The 14,019-nt window shown below is 43.6% G+C and overlaps 1 protein-coding gene across 3 annotated transcripts in view; it reads left to right on the top strand.

Moving 5' to 3' along the window:
• The first annotated feature begins 230 nt into the window (after window positions 1–230).
• The window catches only part of SACS (sacsin molecular chaperone), an 86,085-nt gene continuing 72,296 nt past the window's right edge, over window positions 231–14,019 (top strand). For 2 of the 3 annotated variants that reach the window (XM_006927166.5, XM_045040956.1), the window contains exon 1: window positions 231–350. The gene's annotated coding sequence lies outside the window, so the exon portion shown is untranslated. Of the gene's footprint in view, window positions 351–476; window positions 574–14,019 lie in introns of those variants that run through there. The other variant, XM_045040986.1, reaches the window with a different exon arrangement.

The following is a 14,019-nucleotide window of genomic DNA, read 5'->3' as shown; positions in this document are numbered from 1 at the left end:
CTTGTCTAAGGCCACTCGGCTCGCGTTTAACAGAGCGGGCTTTTGTCAGCCGTGCCTACGTCCGAAACTTAATCTGGGCAATTTGGTGAGAATAGAAACTGCCCTTGTTATTTCGCACGACCAGCGTGAGCACCCGCGCTGCGTTCTGCAGCATTATTAAAGCCTAAGGTTGATGATGGTCCTATCTCTTTAAAAAGAAAAAAAAAGCCTGCTGGGTGGGGGCGGGGGGCCCCGCTGACTGCGGCATCCAGTCCCCTGGACCCAGTGCGGCTGCGGTGGCAGTCACGCTGGAGCCTGCTGATGTGACAAAAGGAAAACAAAGGCGCTGAGATGGACGCTGACGGCCACCGGTAAGTGGCTGAGGATCCGGTTAGATAAGGAACGGGAAGGGAAAGGGAAGAAGCTTGTAGAAATCGGCGAGCCCACGGTGTGATTGGTTCTTGGGTCCTCCGAGAGCTGGGCTGGAACCAGGTCGGTCAGTCACTGCAGTTGTTTTCGGACAGCACTGACCGCTCTCCTAAGACACTGCCTCCCGTGGAAGGCAGAGAATCTTCTTTCGTGGGTCGTGCACCTGTGAGTAATGGGCTCTTTTTAAAACGTGCCGTTGGGGCTGGCAGCCTGCGGGTTTGGGGGGGGGGGGAGACGCCAGCCGGCCGCGTTACTAGAGACATCCACGGTGGTCCCGGTGCTCAGACCACCCGGCTTTGTCATTTTAATTTCCACCCTGGGCTTGCAGTGTTTGGTCACAATGGGTCCTTTGCTGTAAAACGGGGTGTGGGGGTCAAGAGCCCTGTTGAATACCAAGTGGGATTCTCAGAGCGGCTTCTGGTGGAATTTACACTGGCTGTCCTCATTTTAAACAGCACGCCCTTGCGTGACTCCACATATTATCCGTACCTTACATAACGGGATTTGAAAATCCTGCTTTTACTGAGCAGCATTTTACCAAGTCATTCCATTTTCTTCCAGCGAGTGATCGTCACATTCTTAGAAAGAGTATCCCAGTTTTAACAAGGAGGAAACCTCTCCGTCTTGTTCTTTCTCTTGAAACAAGGTTAATAACCTCAGGACAGACCGCCGGATTGGTTTCTAACGTGCCACTGGTCCGGGCTTTCGTTTCATCCTGCTCTGTGTAAGTGGAAGGCAAAAGCAGGTTCGTTCCACGCGTTTCCCCAGCACGAACCGCCCTCGAGTTCCATGCAAGCCTTATTTCTCCTCCAAAGCAGAGAAAAGTAATCGACGCGTAATCCCATTGCCTTTGTCACGTGGGAAGTAAATCTCCTATATTGGTCTTTTTTCAAGCTGCCCATTGATAACCAGGTACGCACCAGGTCAGTATGTGACCATGGTGCCCCGGTGGTTTTGCTTATGACTAACCAGCCTCCTTTCCCTAACCCTGCCGCAAAGTCTTACTCATCCTTTCCGTACCTTCTCTGGCTGTTTGGCTGGCCGATTTCCCCCCTTCTTGTCTCTGGCGTTCGAGGCTCCTTCAGTCTCCCTTTCAAACACGCCAAGCCACATGTTCCACGTTCCCGTCTTTCCCTCGTGCCTTGCTTGGTTTCTGAGATGCTTTCCATGATGAAGACGGTGTTTTCTATGCTTCCCATGATAAGAGGAAAAGCCCAGTCACGCTCTTTGAAAGACCAAGGTTCCCTTCCATCGGAAGCATCTGGTGTATTGTTGTTTATGCTGGATTGGTTCTCAGGAGCTTCAGGTATTTATCTCAGCCACGCTTCGTTGTAGCTCTGATCGCCGAAAACTCACTTAACTTCTGTGGGTCTCAGTACCTTCCTATATTAGAGATGTGGGCTGTTGTTTTTCACACACCTGTCCCCGGGTTCGAATGAGGTCATGCACATGAGGGCATCAGCACCGAACGTGCACCGTATTGTTGTTTAGCGGGAGTTCTGACTTTTCCCATTCGGTCTACCCACCTTCCTATTCCCCGATCTGTGGGGAAGCAGGCTACCGTGGTTTCTCATAGCATTTCCTTAAAGGAAGGGACTCTGAAATGATCTTTTGATCAAGTGCATCTTAATCAGCTCTAAGTAGATATAAGGAACATACCCGGTACTTGCTTAGGATCTCTTGCCTGTAAGCGTAATGGTGACGTTTCCACGCTGCCACAAGAGTGTTCATTGGAGGAGGGAAGGCCAAGTGTCTTTGTACAGCTCCTGTTAAAGCCTTGACGATGGCAGAGGTGATGATGATATTGACTGTCCAAGTGGGGGCCGCTAGATGGGACTGATGCGAACAGTGCCAAATTGGAAACCAGAACAGATCCCGTTGCTCTTCTGACCTTGGACAACCCGAGCAGCAGTTTGCTTTTTGTATTGCCAGCCTGTCGCTGGTTTAGTTTCTGTTCGTATGGGCTTTTCTCCTTCCTCCTTGCCACCTTTTCTTTCCTTAAACTCTATGCATCGCGCATCGCGTCTGACGTTAGAGCCTAGGACGGAGCCACTGTGGTGGTGAACTGGGAAGTACTGGGCGGGAATCGAGGGGTGTGGTGCTAGCTCCGGGGCCTTGGTTTCTCTTTGCACTAACCGGAAAGTCATTTGACTTCACCTCTGCGATCAGAGGCACGACATAGATACCCTTTAAGCTTCCTTCAAGTCCTGGGTGCACAATTAATACACCCTGTCTTTGGGGTACTCTTGGTGTATAACAGTTACTTGATCAAGTCACGTGCTTTCACCTCCATTGTCCGTTGTCCTCGACACAGTAGCCTCGAGGAAGAGCCGGCCTGTTTTGCCGATGATAAAACGTAAGACCAAGGGAGAAGAGAGCCCCAACGATTTCTCATTTGTAAAAAGGGGAGGTCGACCAGGTGGTATCCAAGTTGACTTTTCTCGCTAGACGTCAGTGAGTCCTTAGCCTGCAAACGCTGAGCTCTGGCCCCTGTACCCCCGTGTCCCCTCTCACAGCACTTAGAGCTTACAGTGGCCTGAAATCCAGTGCACACCGGTTCTCGCTTTTGTAAGGGGGCATCGATGGTCTGGTTACAGTGACGTCGTGTCCAAAGATTTGATTTAAATATTCTGCTCCGGGTTAGAAAATTAGAAAATGAGGGCAATGTAATCCCCATTTTCCTTTTCATGTGTCCTGAAACTACAACACATTAAAATAAGTCAAAGACCCAAATAATGTTGTGGGTGATCACTTACACTTCATAGATCTCCTACGTTTCATCTGAGTACCAAGTGCTAGAGAGCCGCATGTATTTGCATTTTTCAGGTATCTAGAATTTGTGCACGACTTTACTTCTAGCAGTGAAGGCTTAGCTCTTTCTCCTTGTTTTTAATGCAGTGATCAATTTAATCATTAAGAAATGATTAGGGTCATTATTAATTCTTAGGGGCATTAATAAATGACTAATAGGGTCACCAGATCCGTTACAGGAAATACGGCCTAAGGTAAACATACACTAAAAAATTGCTTGTTGTTTATTTGAAATTCAAACTTAACTAGGCACATTTCTATTTGCTAAATCTAGGAACCCTAGATAAACAGAACCTTAACTGATAAATTAGAGTGTCATTTACTTTGAGCATAAAGATATTAATGTTAGGTTTTTAAAGCTTAAAACATACATTAAATCCAACCTTTATCAGTTTCTCATAATATGCAAGTGTCTCACTAGTTTTGTTTATTAATGCTTTTGTTTATTAAATGTGTAATAAGTGACCATTCTAAGAAAATCCTGATCCTGAAAACCGTATTATGTCCAATTCACCTCGTATTCCCCAGAGGCCTTGCTACTGAATGGAAAAAAAAATACCCAAGATTTTAAATATATTTATTTGGAGTCAAACTTGGTTTTGCAAACTGACTCTGCATCATACTAGACCTGATACTTCACCTCTTGGAATCTCAGTTTCCTCCTTCCTTTTTTTTTGTTTTTTAAATGTTTATTTATTTTTTGAGAGAGAGAGAGAGGGAGAGAGAGAGAGACAGAGTGTGAGCGGGGGAGGGGCAGAGAGAGAGGGAGACACAGAGTCCGAAGCAGGCTCCAGGCTCTGAGCTGTCAGCACAGAGCCCCACGCGGGGCTCGAACCCACAGACCATGAGATCATGACCTGAGCTACTCGGGTGTGCCTCAGTTTCCTCCTCCTTAAGTGGCACTGATAATAGGCTAACAATCACCACCTCAGAGGTCAGATGACAGGTGAGTAAAGCCTCTGGTGTGGATTTCCATGGCAAGCTCCCTTTGTTTTTTTAAGGGAATGAATGAATATTCTTTCTCCCTGCAAAAAACCCAGATGATGATATTAGTCAGATAATATGAAGTGAGATGTATTTTAATCATACAGTCTATTTTTCATGCATTATTTTTTAAAAGCTTTATGGAGATCTAATTCCTATGCCATATAATTCATCTATATGGTCTCTTATTTTGGGGTGAAACGTTATCTTTGATAACATTGATCCAAAGATAAACCCAAGACTCTGAGGAGGTCCCGTTCCAGTTCCAGCCCTCCCCAGACTCCTGCCTCAGACAATCTGCTCCATTAGTTGACAAGACTGAAAACAGAGCCTCCTCAATTCGATCCAAGATACGCTATAAAAGTACGTGTATTTTTATTAGCTGGAAATTGGCCAAAGCGACTAAATTATTCAATCTCTGTTGAATGCCTTACGTATCCATGGCCCCAGATCTCACTGAGTGAGAGAGTCAACGATGAAGAAAACACTCTTGAGGCGTGTTCAACAAAGTAGGGGAGGAAGATTTGTGTAACACAGAGGAGATTCGGAATCTGAGGGAGCAGCTCATAGTTTTTTCTTATTCCATTTGAAATACGGTATCTTTTCTGTTATGCATTGTACACGGACATCTTCAATTACGCACACATGCACACAACCAACCAGTTACTTATCGCCCAACTTTCACTTTGCTTTTGGTGCTCCACAAAGTGCATTTACGGACACTTTCAATCACAGGGATGTGCGTTTGAGGTCAGATGATGACTAGTGACCGTGGCCTTTTCTGCAACAGATCGTGCCGATGCAGTCCTGTCATTAGCGACACTCAAAAGAGTTGCTACGTCTTAAAATCTTAAGTTTGCTCCATTCACGTACAGGGCGAATGAATCTGATTTCTCCATTTTGCAAAGATGCCATTTTAAAGTCTTCTGCTGACTCCTGTTTTGTTCTGACATTAAGGAGGGCCAGGCAATTATTCTGAGGGCAGTGCCAATCGAGGCTTTCTGCGGGCCCAAAGTCTGTCTGTGGCTGGCTCCCCGTTCTCGTGATGTGAGGGACTTTCAAGGGTGAATTTTCATCGCATGCCGGAGGATTTTGCTACCAGTGGCTTTGGTCAGACGCAATACACAGTAATGTGGGTTGTTAGTTCCCAGTTTTAGATGAATGTGGATGCCGTTCTCAGGAAGTCACCACGGGCAGCTCTGACCCTGTTGTTTGCTGTAGGTGGGTTGAAGGACCGTTTCTGGGGAAACCAACGTTATTCTGATAAGTAAAGCTGCAGAGCGCGATGCCTGTGAATATGGCAGCACGGCCAACAGTGGAAAGGGGGAGAGGTCACCCGAGATGTCCTCGCTTCCTCGGGGCCACAGGCCACTTCCTCTCCCTCCATGAAGAAGGGCTTTTACTAGTTCCGAGCCCATGTGGTTCTGTATTTAACGGACACGCTAAGCCAAAGAGAAGGGACATCATCCTGGGGATGAAGTCCAAGGGGTAGGCCCTGTTGATATTTCTATCTCGTTCCCTGCAGGAAAGACCTTTCTTTTCATTCCCACGGGTGGCAGCTGGGTGTCTGTGTTCTAGCTCCTGGGAAGTCTGTTCTGTCCTCTTGCTTTCTGGCGAAGTCTACCTTAGAAATCCCCTCGTCTTCCTCGCTCCTCCCCGCCTACCCACCAAAGGACGGCTTTGGGCCGAGGGGACGTCACCACTTGTCTCCACCGGGGCCATGATTTCCACCCCGAGTCTCTGGGCCGTTTCTGCTTCGTGCAGAGCAACTCGAAGGGAGCTTCACCTCCGTGAGTTAGCGGGACTGGCATATATCTTTCCTCCTCCTTAAAGGAGACCGTAGGTGGTGCCAAATTCACCCGCTGTGGGGAAAACCCTGATTGCCAGAACAGGGTATTTTTGCCGGGAAGGCGGAGAGGTCACTGAACGGCACGCCGTGCCTCTCTCAGCCGTGGGCAGCGGCCTCAGCTTTCAGAGCCAGACGAACGGATTCCACAGCTGGCGGGATGGATGTCCAAATCCCCGTTCCCAAGTAGCAAGTTCAGAGAGCCAACTGTTCGGGCCCGACGCCCGGGACGAGGGCCTGAGTCAGGCGGCAGAGGGTATCATGCGTGCGTTTCCTGGCCCTGCATGTGTTGGAGAATATTACACGAACATGAAGAGGGACATCCAAGATTGGCAAACGTCATCTGCAGTCTGTTGAGTACTTTTAGACATAGTTCCGGGTGGTCTTTCTGATGAACCTGCACAGGGAAGGGGCAGGCCAGATGAGGCGCAGAGAGATGACGTGATTCTCCAGCCTCGGCCTTCCTCGTGCGCTCCTAACCCCCGACCCCGGACTTGATATGATGGAAGCGGCTTTCTTTCCTTTAGGGGGAGAAGCAATGGGAGAGAAGGAAATCATATTTGAGTACGGATGTTGTGTTGGGTGAATAAGGTAAGAGCTAGAAGTCGAAGACCCCGTGTTTGAGTCCCAGGGTCGGATGTCGCTTGACTTTCTGTGCACCAATTTCCTTACGTGTGAAACAGAATTAACAATTTTCTACCGAATTACCAGGCTGTTATGAAACTGCAAAAAGATAATATCTATGGAGTCACTTCAACGAATTAAAGATACTTTATCTTGGGGCGTCTGGGTGGCTCAGTCAGTTAAGCCTCTGACTTCGGCTCAGGTCATGATCTCGCGGTCTGTGGGTTCGAGCCCCGCGTCGGGCTCCGTGCAGACGGCTCGGAGCCCGGAGCCTGCTTCGGATTCTGTGTCTCCCTCTCTCTCTGCCCCTCCCCTGCTCACACTCTGTCTCTGTCTCTCTCTGAAAAGTAAATAAACATAAAAAAAATTAAAAAAAAAGAGACTTTATCTTTGCAAGACGCTCCTACCGTACTGCATTATAATTTTACTATCAATAACATTTCAACGGCACACAAAACGTAGGATATACTGATTTTCTTGGCTATGCTAATGAGCTACGTTAACACAACATCATGAAAGCAGTAAAAAACACCAGAGTTAACACTTCATGGTTAATTTGGTCGTCCTGAAAAGCTGTCTTAAATCGCATTGGACTGCTGTTCATTCACGGCTGATGCCATAAAAAAGGCTTCTGTCTTCCGTGTGATGTCATTGTTAAGGATCTGTAGAAGTAAATGGAGCACTCAAAAATGGATGCATCATCAGGTGAAGATTTATATGCAAGAGAAGCGTTAAACACGGAAGTATAAAAATCCCACGTAATGTTACCATCAGTAAGGCACAAAAAGCATTTCTGAGTTTAAAATAATGAACATGAAATAGAACTAAATACATAATCACAAGCAGAGATGTGTTCCTATATAGGCTTATTTAAAACGTGAAATTATCGGGGCGCCTGGGTGGCTCAGTGGGTTGAGCATCCGGACTACAGCTTAGGTCATGATCTCGAGGTTTGTGAGTTCGAGCGCCACATCGAACTCCGTGCTGACAGCTCAGAGCCCGGAACCTGCTTCGGATTCTGTGTCTCCCTCTCTCTCTGCCCCTCCCCTGCTCACGCTCTGTCTCTTTCTCTCAAAAATAAATACACATTAAAAAAAATTTTTTTTTTTACAATGTGAAATTATCACACACCAAGAAATAGATGTTTGTTGAATTGAGTAAAGGTGTGTGTGTGTGTGTGTGTGTGTGTGTGTGTGTGTGCCATCATGAGTTGGGAATAAAAAAGACATTTTAATGTTTCCTTCACCTATATATTTTGATCTTGGATTAGGACAAAATAATCATGAGAATAAAGAGAAGAATATACAATAAGTGCTTTGTGAATGTTGGTGAGCTGCAGACATTTCGATATCATTATATGGGAAGCAGTTGGGTTTATCGGAGAAGCTCTTGAACGAAGGGGCTAGAGCTGGTGTTGGGGCTCTGTCACCTCCTCGGTGTGACCTTTGTGGTGCCCTCGTGGCCCACGGGACCCTGTGATGGCAGGTGCAGTGTCTCCCCTTCTAACCCTGCCCCCGCAGAGCTACATTTCGCGAAGATTAACGCCTTCGCAAACGAACGTTTTCATATTTATAAACTCACATGGACAACATCTGCCATAGACTGGCCCTGGGGACGTGTGTCACCTCGTTCCCTTCTATATCCCCTTGTGGCGTGGGCACATGCCTTAACGTGTTTTGAGCTTTGGTCCCTTAACCTGTAAAATGGGGAAACCAGCTGGTCTCCCTCTTTCCTCAAGTAGGCTTGAGGATTGCGTGAAACCACAGATGCGATTGTATGGGACTACACGGGTAAGGTGCTGTCATTTAAACGCCACATGCAGAATTTCATATTAATTCAGAAGGGCTCATGGGCACCACATGGATCTTCGCAACTCTGAGGAAAACTTTGGAATGCTGGGGGAGCAGGTTCTCACAGAGCATTTCACAACGTGGAGGCCACATGCCCTGATCACGGAGGGAATGGTCGGTGTTGGGGAAATGAGGAGATGTGATGTGACTCAAATAGGCATCAAAAAAAATGAGATTATTCAGTGAGGATATGACCCCTTTTGCAAGTTCCTTCTCTCCTTGCCTCCCCTCCCTCTTCTTTTCTTCCTCTCCTTCCTTCTTCCTGTAAAAACCTTATTACGTAGACTCTATTTTTCCATCAGAACCTCATTCTTAATTAACAGCTGTTCTAGCAATAAATGGAAGATATTAAAGACTGTCTTAAGCAAAGATGTCATTAAATGCCCTCCGTCATGTTATAAACCTATTTTTAATATTGTCCCCTGCACAAGACACAATTTATAGTACACGTTTAATTTTTATTTATTTATTTATTTATTTATTTATTTATTTATTTATTTATTTATTTTAAATTAATGTTTACTTTTGAGAAAGAGAGAGAGAGCGAGCAGGGAGGGGCAGAGACAGAGAGAAGGAGACACAGAATCCGAAGCAGGCTCCAGGGTCCAAGCTGTCAGCACAGAGCCTGATGCGGGGCTCGAACCCATGAACCACGAGATCATGACATGAGCGGAAGTCGTACGCCCAACCGACTGAGCCACCCCAGGCGCCCCATCATTTTTATTATTTTTTAAATGAAAATACTATGCATACGAAAGAGTATATATAAATTAGAGAATTTTGCATACTTTTTGGGGGGCTGTTTCTTTTTTATTTTCAAGAGTTCTTTATTCTGGACACAAAACTGTCAATTATCTGTGTGGCAAATGCGTTCTCCTGATTTTTGTGGCTTACCTTAGGTGAACAGAAGTTCTTAGTTTTAATATGGTTTGACTGTAACAATCTTCTGTCTTACGATCCGTGGCTTCTATTTGTTCTTTGGAGAATTCTTCTTTACTCTGAAGTCCTTAAGATATTGTGTTCTATTTCTTTCTAAAAAGCTTAAGGTTTGATCTTCTCGCTCATGAGAGTTTGTGTTGGTATTTGTGCACAGTGGGAGGTACAGATACATTTTGTTTCCACGTAGCTAAGCGCTTGTCCCAGTAACATTTTCCGAATGGTCCGCTTTCTCCACCGAATTCTACAAACACCTCTGTCATGTATCAAGTTTCCATGAATGCAGGGCCCTGTTGCTAAGCTTTTTATTCTGATTGTTCCTGGGTGAATGCCATAGCAACTTAGTTATAATAGTTTTACATTAAGATGCAACATCTAGAAAAGCTTTCTGAAGGAGTCTTTTTAAAAAAATTCTTGTCCCTTTGTTCTTCCCTAAAACTCTGAGAATCAGCTTGTCAAGTTTTATTTTAAAAACTTACTGGGATTTTAGTGGGAATTCCTCTGCATGAAAAGATCAATTTGAGGAGAGCTGACATGGCATTACATGCATTATCTCCATTTTTAAAAGGGCCTCTTTAATGTTTTTTTGTTCAAGTTGACAGATTTTCTTCCTAGAAGTTTTATACAAGTTCTTTCGTTATAACTCTTCCAAGGTAACTGCTTCCCCCCGCCCCCCGGGCTATTATAAATGGCTATCGTTTAAAAGAACACCTTAAAAAAATCCACAAACTCTTGTTGGTATGTAGAAGGCAGTTGAACTTATCAGTAATCTTGATTCGCTCTACTATTAATTTTGGTAATTTGCCTAAATTTCTTTTTTTAAATATTCCATCTGTGAATAGTGACAGCTTTGCTTCCTCTCTTGCAACCCTCGTTTCTCATTCTTCTCCCCCCTTTTCTGTCTTTCACTGGCTGGCACCTCCCGTAAAATGGGGAATAGAAATTAAGACAGGAGGGTATGTTTGCCCTTTAATGAAGTGCTCACCTACTTCTCATTGACCTAAAGTTTTTTGTTTTCTTTCCTTTTACTTTTTTTTTTTTTGGTTATTAATGGATACTGAATTTTATTCTCTGATCAGCTTAATAATAAGGCATTATGCTTATTACACATACACACTGCTGGACTCAACTTGCTAATAGGTATTTCAAATTTTTGCATGAGTGAGATTGGCCATTACTTTTTCTTTTTCATAATTGTCCCAGTTTGGTGTAGATCATTTAATTTGGGGATATTATCAGCCTCATGAAATTACTTGGACATATTGTCTGTTTTCATGTTCTCTGGTAGAGTCTGTAAGATATTAGAGTTAATCTGTTTATCGAACATTTGGTACGGCTCACCAGTGAAACTGTCCAGCCTCATGTGTTCTCTGTGAAAAGATTTTAAATATCAGTGATCGAGTCTATTTCCTGGATTGACTTAGTTCTTGAATTCGTTTTGGTACTTTATATTCTTCCAGGAATTTGTCCATTTTCAAAATTTAAAAATTCATTACCCGAAAGGTTGTATCATCTCTTACCTTTTTAATCTCTGATGCATCTCATGTTTCATTCCCAGCACTACCTTTGTGTGAATGACTTTGCTTTTATCTTGATCAGACTTGCCCCAAGTTTGCCAGTGTGTCTTTTAAACAAACTCACTTTTGTCTTTGCTGATATTTTCTTCTGTGTCTTTGTTTTCCACTTCATTAGTTCTGCTCTCATCATTATTTTCTGTTTCCTTTGGGTTTGTCCCATTACCTTTTTCTAAGTTCTTGAAGTGGATACTTACTTTTCAGTCTTTCTTCTTTCTAAATGAAATCATTAAAGGCTCTAAATGTCCCCATCCATTTACTAACCCCCTTTTTAATGAAGAGAGACCAACCAGAATTTAGAAAGACTCCTTTTGTTTTGTATTCATCTTATTTATCTTTAGAGTTGCCCTCTATTTGTGGCACATAGGACTGGGTTTCCATGTATGTTGTGAATAGTTTCCTTTCATAATACATTTATGTAAGTACAGAGTAACTTTAAAAATTCTTAAGTAAGTGACAAATGGATGGTACCCAATTAGGCCACAGATCCTCAAATATGAAAAAAAAACCATAAGGGTGACTCATCAGTGACTACAGTTCGGGCAACTGGTGTTTCCAGGTAACACGCTGTCTTCTCTCATCAATATGCGTATACAATTGTTATATCATCGGGGGGTAATTTCTTTTTAAATTTTTTAAAAAAAATTTAAAATTTGAGTGTAGTTGACATACGATGTTACATTAGTTTTGGGTGTAGAGCATAGCGATTCAACAAGTTTATACATTCTGCTCTGTCCACCAAAAAGTAGCTCCCCCCGTCACCATACAATACTATTACAGTATCATTGACCGTATTGCCTATGCTGTGCCTTTTCACAGGGGGTAAGTTCTGAACAATTGGAGAAAAAAGACAAGTCCTGGGGAGATGCACACGTACCAATGTTCCAGTGTCCAAAAAGGAACAATAGTTGTTAGAATTCTAACTTGTAGGCTAGATGTTAATTATAGAAGTCATATTAAAATCGATTGCATTGAAAGAGAATTAAGGGGCTGTTAGACAAGGGCACGGTTATCCCTGGGACCCAGCATGGGTTCATCAAGAACATGTCATGTCGGTGTCCCCTTTGACAACATTTTTAGACTGGCAGCACCGTGGAGGGGTCAGCAGAAAGACTGTACCTTGGCCTTGGTGATACACTGGGCAAAGCTGTTGTATCTCGCTAATATTGATAGCTTGATGTGCTTGATAATGGGACTTTCATTGGGGCTCAGAGATGTATAGTAAAAACTATTCAGAGATCGGGTTTTTTTTTTTTTTTTTTTTGTCATCAACGTATCATTGTCCCTCTGGAGGAACGTTCTAATAATTTGCCACAGGGTTCTCCTACGTTGTATTGCAATTTTGCAAAACGTGCCAGGTGATATAAAGCTAATTAAAATTGCAGATCTCAGAGTATGTTTTTCAAAAGATATTGACAAACCGGAATTAGAGCTGGAAACTCCTTCAGTGAGGCTAATAAGCATGAACTTGCAATGTTACACTTAAATCAATACTTCTGTTTTTCTCTAATGCTCCACAGAGGCAGAACACCATGAGCACATAAAACGTGCGGCTGAAGGCCTCTGTTTGAGTATAAGTGATTCCAGATTTCCCTTGGAATTTCATATTTTATCATAAACATTTATATAAAACCTGTGTCTGTTCTACAATACATTTATATTTTATGTTTATATTTAACATGACATTTTAATTGACAAAATCTTTTTTTATTTTTTTAATTTTTTTATTAAAAAAACATTTTTTTTTAACGTTTACTTATTTTTGAGACAGAGAGAGAGACAGAGCATGAATGGGGGAGGAGCAGAGAGAGAGGGAGACACAGAATCGGAAGTAGGCTCCAGGCTCCGAGCCATCAGCCCAGAGCCCGACGTGGGGCTTGAACTCCCGGACCGCGAGATCGCGAGATCGTGACCTGAGCTGAAGTCGGACGCCTAACCGACTGAGCCACCCAGGCGCCCCTATTTTTTTAAATTTTTTTTAATGTTTATTTATTTTTGAGACCGAGAATGAATGGGGGAGGAGCAGAGAGAGAGGGGGAGACAGAATCGGAAGCAGGCTCCAGGCTCCGAGCCATCAGCCCAGAGCCCGACGCGGGGCTTGATCTCACGGACTGCGAGATCGCGAGATCGTGACCTGAGCTGAAGTCAGACGCTTAACTGACTGAGCCACCCAGGCGCCCCGACAAAATCTTTTTTAGTCAGAGGACATATCTGGATTAATTCCTATGCTCAGAATTGTTATAAGTTAAATCATAGAACGAATCGTAGAATTTCACGGGTGTTAAGAAGTTACAACACTTACTCCAGCTCCTTGTTTTACAGGTAAAGAAACTGATTCGAATCTTCCACTTTATTACACATAACTTCTCTTAAACTGAACATTTCAAATTGAAGAGTGTAATTACTGAAATCCATTGTCATACAAAAGGGTTTCATCTTCTTGTTATGTAATTTCCTTTTTTTTTCTTTTTCGGAGAGAGAGAGAAAGAGGAAGAGAGAGAGAGAGAATGCACAGGGGTGAGGGACAGAGAGAGAGAGGGAGAGAATCCCATGCAGGTTCCATGCTCAGCGCGGAGTCCGATGCAGGGCTCAGTCTCACGACACTGAGATCACGACCTGAGCCGAAATTAAGAGTCGGACACCCAACCGACTGAGTCACCCAGGCGCCCTATAAATTCTTAATTTAATTTTAATTCTTTAATTAAAAATTTAAATACAAAGTTTCTCTAATTCTTGACACACGGCATTCAAATTTCATTATACACGTTTTTATATGAAAGCGTCATTAAGATTTGGTTTGGTTTGTTTCAATTAATCTCACTCATGATGCCTGGTAATATTTTTATTATAACAAGTTATTGGGGAAGTGTTTTCGGGAAATAGTTTACAGTGAGTTTTGAGTTCTTTGGTTTTCATGAAGTCAAGAATCTATAGTATTATAAGCATAGCTTAGATTACTCTCTCTAAATGACTTTTGTCCGCAATG

The sequence above is a fragment of the Felis catus genome, chromosome A1 (genome assembly GCF_018350175.1).
Source record: "Felis catus isolate Fca126 chromosome A1, F.catus_Fca126_mat1.0, whole genome shotgun sequence".
Lineage (NCBI taxonomy): Eukaryota > Metazoa > Chordata > Mammalia > Carnivora > Felidae > Felis > Felis catus.
Note: the sequence above shows the minus strand (reverse complement) of the source record. Positions and strands in the feature narration are given on the sequence as shown.